General features: G+C 42.5%; 1 long non-coding RNA gene across 1 annotated transcript; it reads right to left on the bottom strand.

Annotated features, from left to right (window-relative positions):
* Nucleotides 1-412: 412 nt before the first annotated feature.
* On the bottom strand, nt 413-6,337 carry LOC144329428 (uncharacterized). The gene is made up of 3 exons (XR_013413807.1): nt 6,120-6,337; nt 4,384-4,605; nt 413-1,829 (listed from the first exon to the last, which is right to left on the bottom strand). It is a non-coding gene; the product is annotated as an uncharacterized LOC144329428 (long non-coding RNA).
* Between the last annotated feature and the right edge of the window lie 3,069 nt (nt 6,338-9,406).

Raw genomic sequence — 9,406 nt, 5'->3', positions numbered from 1 at the left:
TCCTTTCCATCAGGTCGCTCAGAAACATATTCTATTTTCAGTATTCTGCAACTTGGGGTGAAATATTCTCTAGCTCTTTGAGATATTTCAGCATTTTCTTCTTTCTTTAATAATCATTACAGACTGTGTGACTTAGAATTTCCTGCTTTCTTGGAATGATATTAATGATCTATTTATATGCTAACGTTTTGAAACACTGCAACAAAATAGAGCTCTGCTTATCTTTGTTATTGAAAAAAAAATACATCCTATCTGCTGGCCCCGGAAGTAAGGAAAACTGTTTTCTCTGGGACAGATGTTAAATCCCCCATTTCCTTGGTTAATCACCTCCTGTGCTGAGTGCTTGAGAGAGCCAGGAACTGTCCCTGTGCTGCAGACTTGGGATTGTTGAAGTGAATGGCCTTGGACAGTCTTGAGATTTAAAAAAACAAAGTTTCTAATTTTTAATTTTTGTGAGTACATAGTAGGTGTATATAGTTACGGAATACAGGAGATGCTTTGAGGCAGGCATGCAATGTAAAATAATCACATCATAGCGAATGGGGTGTCCATCCCCTCAAGCATTTATCCTTTGTGTTGCAGACAATCCAATTACACTCTTTAGGTTATTTTAAAATGCAAAGTTATATTATTATTGATTATAGTCACCCTGTTGTGCTATCAAATAGTAGGTCTTATTCATTCCTTCTAACTATTTTGTTTTTGGACCCGTTAACCATATACACTTTTCCCCACTCCCCTTCCCAGCTTCGGTAACAATCCTACTACATCCATTAATTCAATTGTTTTGATTTTAAGATCCCACAGCCTTCAGTTTTAAAAGCCTTAGAAAACTGCTTTTCACGGAGAACACTTAAATTGTGTGCCAATAGAAGTTATTTCACATTTCTTTCTGAGAGGCTTCTAGCCTTGATTAACAGTTATAAATAATACGTGTACACACTGAAAATAAGAAAATGAATACATTACTTCCTCGAACAATTATACTGTGTAATATGAGAAATATTTGAAAACTGTGGAAAAGGTGGAGCAGGTTAAGGAATATAACAAAGATCCTTTGGAGGCGAAAGTCTAGAAACCACTACGGAAGATGTGTCTTTGTCTCAGAATTGTTACTGCTGACTGTCGGGTACAGACCTCTCTTACCGAACCTGGATCAGGAACTCCTTCCATCAAAGCTGACTCTGGGCTCTGAATGCTGCTGTTGAATGGCCAGTCTTACCAAGATGAAAAGAAGCCATGATACCAGAGACAGGGGAACAGACACACAAAATGACAGGAACAGACAGGAACAGACCACAAAATGACAGCTGTGGTTGCTGAAACAGCAATGTCTGTGAGAGTTGCAGTGAGCCAAGAATAGTCTGAATTATTAGGCATTCTTTTTGGATCAGCTGCATCTTTATCTCTAGTCTGGAGATGTGTAGATTCCCTAGCAGCAAACAAAAGAGGTTATCCAACTCTGGCTTGAGAAATGTGGGGGCTGGTCATAGGTGGTGGAGATGCCATTTTAGTCTTGTGGCAGGCAGAATGTTGAGTTGATGTCATCTGACCTGAAATATGGCCAGTTAGGTTTTTACAAATATTTACTGTATTTCTGTTCATTCCTTTTATTTTCTTTCTCTTTCTCTTTTTCCTTTCTTTCTCTCTTTCTCTTTCTTTCTTTCTCTCTCTCTCTCTTTCTTCTTTCTTCTGTCTTCCCTCCCTTCCTTCCTTCCTTCCTTCCTTCCTTCCTTCCTTCCTTCCCCTCATCTCCACTCTCTTTCTTTCTTCTTTTTCTTTTCTTTTTTTTGAGATGGGGTCTTACTTGTTGCCCAGGCTGAAGTGCACTTTTCAGAGAAAAGAAAGAAAAGCAGATGCATCATTTAAGTTAGAAAGCATGGAAATAAAATGAGAAACGTCTGTTTGCTAGTTCAAATGCATAAAATCTACCATTTCCTGTGGCTTTGAATTCACAGCCGAGCTACCATATTTGCTTTGCTTTAGAACTACGTTTTCTAAGGGATCCAAATTAGGAAGTGGTCGCTGGAAGACAAACAAACATGAAACACTACTTTATAAACACCACTCTTCATGAAGTCACCAGGAAACAATGATGCGTTCATTTAAGGCATTCTTTGCATTAGACAAAAAGTCTGAATTTCCTTCATGACCCTTACCATATTAAAAAAATCAGAATCAGAACATACCTTAAGTCAGCTCTGCACATTTAGGTGAGTTTGGATTTTCCTGGCCCACAGGGTTCAATCAAATACCTGAACAAGAGTACATTAACCCTCACAACCACCACAGGAGCCCGATTGTGATCCACAGAGGTTAGTAAAAGGGCACAGGCTACTCTGGGTAAATTAGTCCTCCAGGTTCCGTAGAGACAAAACCAGAAGCGGAATGCAATTTCATAGAAGCCAAGTTTAAAATCATGCTTCACTCTTCACTATTTGCAATGGGGTGAGGGGTCAGGTTCATTGGCCGTGCTGTATGACCCAGGTCTAGGTAAATGGCATCCTCTAAACTACTTGCTATGGTGTACATGTGTTCCCCAAAAATCATGTGCTGGAGACTGAATACCTAACACAACAGTGTTGGGAGGTGGGGCCTAATGGGAGCTGGATTAATGCCAATTATAAGAGCTTGAGGCTGGGTTCCGTGGCTCACGCCTTTAATCCCAGCACTTTGGGAAGCTGGGGAGGGAGGACTGATTGAGTTCAGGAGCTCAAGACCAGCCTGGGCAACATAGTGAGACCTCATCTCTACTAAAAATAAAAAATATTAGCCGGGCATGGTGGTGTGCCCCTGTAATCCCAGCTACTCAGGGGTCTGAGGTGGTAGGATTGCTTAAGCTGTAATCATGCCACTGTACTCAAACTTGGGCAACAAAGTGAGACCCTCTATCTCAAAATAAATAAATAAATATATAAATAAAAATGGCTTAAAGCTGCACATTTGCTCTTTTGCTCTCCCTTGCCCTCTCTTTGCCCTTCCACTATGGGATGACGCACTAAGAAGACCCTCACTAGGCTGGGCATGGTGGTTCATGCCTGTAATCCCGGCACTTAGGGAGGCTGAGTTAGGAGGATCGCTTGAGCCCAGGAGTTTGAGACCAGCCTGGACAATATGGTGAAACCATGTCTCTACCAGAAACAATCAAAAAGTTAGCCAGGTGTGGTGGCACATGCCTGTAGTCCCAACTACTTGGGAGGCTGAGGGGGGAGGATTGCTTGAGCCTGGGAAGTGAAGGCTTCAGTGAGCCATGAGCGTGCCACTGTACGCTAGCGTGGGTGACAGAATGAAACCATGTCCCCAAATCAAACAAACAAATAAACAACCAGATGCAACTCCTTGATCTTGGACTTCTCAGCCTTTAAAACCATGAGCCAAATAAATATCTGTTCATTATCAATTGCCCGGTCTGTGACATTCTGTTAGAGCAGCATTATATGCACAAAGACACGATACAAAGACTCCTGAATGAGGAACTCTGCACAGAGCCGCTGTTACAGAGGGTTTATGTGCTCAGACAGTCTCCTCTGAAAAAAGAGTCAATCTGAAGTGCAGCTTAAAACCATTTTTTCTATTTCACAAATGTCTTGGAACACAGACACCTAAAGGAGCACTGGCTGTTTGAAAAGGTCTGGACTTCCCACGTGACATTTCCTCAAAGATTTTTGGAATTCTTCTTTCAGTAATATCTCGAGAGAATTTATGAATTACACATAAATCAGCCTTAATCACATCTCTCTTGGGATTCAAATGTTATTTCCTGGCTTATTCATTCACTAGCTGTTTCTGACAAGAAAATCTATCCTAAAAGAGGCAAAAATCTGCTACCAATGAGCATATTCATTGGAAGGCACCTCTCTTTCTGAGCTCAGTTACCAAGGAGTTCAAACCATTCTCAGTGAGGAACACATTGCTAGAATAAATGTAGATCTGTTTTCCATATTTGAAGGTGTTCACTACTTTTCTGGAGGCATATGTTTTGTTTTGTTTATTTAGAAACAAGGTCTTGCTCTGTTGCCCAGGCTGTGGTACAGTGGCATATTCACAGCTCACTGCAGCCTCAAATTCCTGGATTAAGGGATCCTCCTGCCTCAGCCTCCCGAGTAGCTAGGACTACAGGCATGCACCACGACATCTAGCTAATTTTTTTAAATTTTTTGTGGAGATAGGGTCTTGCTATATTGCCCAGGCTGGTCTTGAACTTCTGGTCTCAAGGGATCCTCCTGTCTTGGCCTCCCAAACTGCTGAGATTACAGGTGTGAGCCATCATATGCCTGGCTTCTACTTTAAATAATTATACCATCTTGTAAGATCAGTGACATATAGGCTTGGTTCATATATGGAGTCATCCTTGTCACAAAAAAACAATTTGGAAGTGCTCACCTTAAAACAACGTAGTCTCGAGCAGGATGAGGTGCCATACTGTTTTGGACATACTGGTAAATTTCAGTTTGGCAGTATGTCCAGAATTTCAATCACTTTTGAATCCAACAGGTCTATGTCCCAGAGGTGCTGTTCTTTAAGTAGGCGCTTTAAGATTTCCTCTGGCACAGTAGGGACTTCAATGGTTGACCTCCAAAGCCTCAGAGGGGGTCCTTCGCTCACCTGGAAAAAGGATATATTTTTCAGTGCCAAGGCAATCCATACACACCTAGTTTTGAAGTCAAATTGTTAAACTAACAATTTTAGTCACGTATAATCAATGTTAATTGATTATATAAATCATATAAACAATATAATCAATATATAAATATTGGGGGGTTAATAAATCTATGACTTAAATAGGCTGCTATTCCTAGGCTTTAAGAGCAAGCCAGAAAGTGAACAAAAGCTGTTGTCAACTCTGGTCAAAATTATGACATTTGGGCTGGGTGCTGTGGCTCATTTCTGTAATCCCAGCACTTTGGGAGGCTGAGGCAGGTGGATCATCTGAGGTCAGGAGTTCAAGACCAGCCTGGCCAACATGGTGTAACCCTGTCTCTACTATAAATACAAAAATTAGCCAGGCGTGGTGGCAGGCACCTGTAAGTCCAAGTACTCAGGAGGCTGAGGAAGGAGAATCACTTGAACCTAGGAGGTGGATTTTGCAGTGAGCCGAGATCACACCAATGCACTCCAGCCTGGGTGATAAGAATCACTCCATCTCAAAAAAAAAAAAAAGATGACATTTGTTTTGTTTTTCTGGGACCTGTATCAGGGTGCATGCAATAAAGAAATATCAGTCACTGGCCGGGCGTGGTGGCTCACGCCTATAATCCCAGCACTTTGGGAGGCCAAGGTGGGCAGATCACAAGGTCAGGAGTTCCAGACCAGCCTGGCCAATATGGTGAAACCCCATCTTTTCTACTAAAAATACAAAAATTAGCCAGGCATGGTGGCAGGCACCTGTAGTCCCAGCTACTTGGGAGGCTGAGGCAGAAGAATCGCTTGAACCCGGGAGGCAGAGGTTGCAGTGAGCCAATATGGTGCCACTGCACTCCAGCCTGGGCAACACAGCGAGACTCCATCTCAAAAAAAAAAAAAAAAAAAAAAAACATTTGCACTCATTTCCAAAGCCTGCAAGGCCACCCAACCTACTCCCATTGTGTATTTATTTTCAAGACGGTACAGGCGGCATCAACATATACCTCCGACGGACCTATCCTGCTGAGCCTTACAAGATGCCTCTGCCCTCAAGAGGTTTACTAGTCCTAACTGGAATTAATTTCCCCCTAAGGATCCCTGCTCATTAAAGGGCCAAGAGAACAGTAAGAACAGAGAAGAGTGCAAAGGGTTTCTGACCAAATTATGGAAAAATCAAAGCGTGTCATAGGATGTTCCACAGCTCAATGCCATTAGCAAAACTCTAGGGAAGTCTAGTGTGAATCTGTGGAGCCAAAGGACTTCATTAGAAATAGTTGAAATCCTCTCCCAAGTGTTACACAGGATGAAAATTACTCTTCCTTTGCCCGGTTTCCACTCTCACCAGGGGCATCTGACTCACCCGGGTGCCCAGCTCTACAGGGCAGGGTGTGGGCTACAGATCCCCAGAGAGATTAGTTGGCAAAAGCATGTTATCTCTGATGAACCCAAGCCTCGACACCTGGACTCAAATAGCTGACAACAGGGTGAAGCCTTACCTTCTTATAGGACAGCTCAGCCTGCTTCGAAGTGGAGTAGCTGACCCAGTCTTTAAACTTCTCTTTGACTTCTTCAACAGGCCATCCACCCAGTCCTGGAGGAAGTGTTGGTAGTCAGCTGAGTCATCATTTCCCAGGTGCCCGAGTGCCTCCACAGTGAGGGGCTTCAGCTCTTGTTCAGTATAGGAATTACGACATCGGCTCATTTCCTTGGGAACCTGTGCGGAACATGACAGACAGACAGGTGAGTCTGCCTGTACTCAGTCTCAATGCCCATCAGTGGAAAAGGCTGGGCAGGAACAGTGGCCTGGTCCTTAAAGCAGTGCAGGCATCTTTCCGCCAGAGGTGGGCTATAATGCTGACTTCACGTGGTACCATGAGGATATGAACAGATCACCTCCATAGATGTATCTGAAATCGTATTCCCATGTAAGGTCTTCTTTGGAAAGTTAGAGTAGGGGAAGTGAATTACATTGATCAAAGCAGGTTTCTCAAATTCAGAAGTGGATACAGAAGTTCAATTCCAGATAATTTGTTGCCTTTTTTTTTCCTTTTTCTTTTCTTTTTTTTTTTTTTTTTGAGGCAGAGTCTCATTCTGTTACCCAGCCTGGAGTGCAATGGCAGAATCTTGGCTCATTGCAACCTCCACCTCCCTGGGCTCAGGTGATCCTCCCATCTCAGCCTCCCAAGTAGCTGAGACTACAGGTGCACACCACCATGCCTGGCTCATTTTTAAATTTTTTTTTGTAGAGATGAGGTCTCATCATGTTGCCTAGGTTGGTCTTGAACTCCTGAGCTCATGTGATCCACCCGCCTCAGTCTCCCAAAGTGTTAGAATTACAGGCGTGAGCCACAGCGCCCGGCTGCTTTTCCTTTCTAAGTAAAGGGACAATTTCATTAAACATGATTAACTCTAGCTGATACATTATAATATATGTAAATAAGACATTCTTGGCTATTTATACCATCTCCAGCTGTGGAAAAGGTCTTCAGGTAAGACATGAACAAGTATCAAGCCTAAGACTTCGTACCTATTCACATTATCCTTAATAAAGGAGCCAACTTTCTCAATTCCTTCCTGGAAAAGCTTCTTGCACTCAGCGATCATATGGGCCAGCCCTTGAGTGGCAGCTAGGTTTTCATTCAAATCTTTCTGATCTGGTTTGCCCAAACTTTGTTTTCTTTGTATTACCCTAGATAGAAGAAATACAGGAGGGGAACAGTTCAAATATTTATATATTTTTCATCCAAGTATTATTCAAGGAAACCCAAAGAAAAGAGAAAAAAAAATTTTCACTGGAACCTGTTTATTGTTAGGTGGATTAAGAGCGTTTTTACTTTGCTTACCAGAGTATCTCAGAGTTTTGTCAACAACACACAAAAAACATTAAAGAGATATGCTTTTGATAAAATCAAGGTGATTAAAACTATTTTATTAAATAGGTTACTATTGGGACCAGGGCAGCTTGTAGGGGCTGTGTTTGCATGGTGGGGGAGCAGCTACTGAGAAGTGTGGGAAAGGAGTCCCTGGGAGTTGGGGTAAACGGTGTCACTGTCTTTACCTGCCTGAATACACAGGCCCCCTCCCACAGGTGAGGGCTAAGTCCATTGTTTCCTTGAGCTTTTGTCTTCATCTTATTTGATCGCTCTCCTCTACTCATCTCTAGTTCTGTATCCCATTGCAGCTGGATTGCCCCAGTCAACTTTAAGAACTATTTAAATGTGGCCGGGCACGGTGGCTTACGCCATAATCCCAGCACTTTGGGAGGCTGAGGCAGGTGGATCATGAGGTCAGGAGCTCAAGACCAGCCTGGCCAACATGGTGAAACTCCATCTCTACTAAAAATACAAAAATTAGCCAGGCATGGTGGCGCATGCCTGTAGTGCCGGCTACTCAGGAGGCTGAGGCAGGAGAATGGCTTGAACTTGGGAGGCAGAGGTTGCAGTGAGCTGAGATTGTGCCATGCACTCCAGCCTGGGTGACAGAGTGAGACTCTGTCTCAAAAAGAACTATTTAAACATACATTTAAACATTGTACAATTTTCAGAAGCAATCTAACCTTCACTAGCATAACTAGGTCCCAGGCCTCTAGCTAAGAAATACTTTTCAAGTTCCTTTAGAGCTGAGGAAAAGGATCAGCTGGATGGATTTAGTCTGTGGGGGTTAAGTCCAGTGAGACTATTTTCTCATGGACACCAATAGACCAGTCTCAGGTATGTCTTTATTAGCAGTGTGAGAATGGACTAATACAGCGGTCTTTCTTCCTTGTTTCAAGAAAGACTCCCACAAAACCACAAATACAGAGAGTCCTAGAAGAATGCAGGCTGCCCCCTCTGTGTACGCACCTGCCATGCAGCCCGTACCTGGGAGAGGAATTCTCTCTTCAGGGTGTTGAGATGGAAGAGGAAAGGCGCTAAGCACATGGCCAGGTTGGTTGGGGTCATCTGGTTTTCTCTTATGGCTGCTGTGACATCGCTCAAGAAATAAAGCAGGGTCTACAGAACCTCCCGGTGCTTGTCAGGCAGCAGCATGATGGCAGCCTTGATGGCCTGCAGGCGCTGGTCCTTGGGCACATCTGCACGACACCAGCACTTTCCCCATCAGCTTGGTGAATTTGCATGGATACTGCAAGGAAATGTCCCAAAGCAAATATCGGCATCAAATACCTCAGCCCAGTACTGAACAAGCACTTGTAGAAAGTGTACTAGAGGTTAATATGGTAAAAGTTATGAATTGCCACTGTCATCACTACCCTCAAGTATTTCCTGCCTCGTGAAGGAGTGAAAAAAATTTTAAACACCCACGATACCCAAACACTCTTAAATCCACCTCAGAGTTCGGCTCTAGAGGATGCCTGTTCTTTTAGTTTACAGAACAGTTTTTTCTTTCCGAAGCATGAGAAAAAAAAAAATCCCTAATTTACCAATCTCAGTTATTGAAAACACTATACACTTTTGTTTAGTGTCGATGAAAAATCTTATCTGAAATATGTACAACAATGTAAGAACGGAGATCTCTCAGCCTTGAGTACAAAATGTTCAGTATCTCTGGAGATTTTCATGAGTTTAACTGATTTCTTCATCCTTGAAATGGGAAAAGTAAGCTGCTAAAATATTCAGTTCTGAACTGAATTGAACTGAAAATGTTCAGTTTAATTAATAAATAGAATACATTGAATTAGTAATATTTTAAGTTTTAGAAAGCATGCTTGAGAGGCTGTTATAAAAATGCATATGAATATGCAAATACATAAAAATGCAAATAAACCCATAAACAATCTACATGT

The sequence above is a fragment of the Macaca mulatta genome, chromosome 2 (genome assembly GCF_049350105.2).
Source record: "Macaca mulatta isolate MMU2019108-1 chromosome 2, T2T-MMU8v2.0, whole genome shotgun sequence".
Classification (NCBI taxonomy): domain Eukaryota; kingdom Metazoa; phylum Chordata; class Mammalia; order Primates; family Cercopithecidae; genus Macaca; species Macaca mulatta.
Note: the sequence above shows the minus strand (reverse complement) of the source record. Positions and strands in the feature narration are given on the sequence as shown.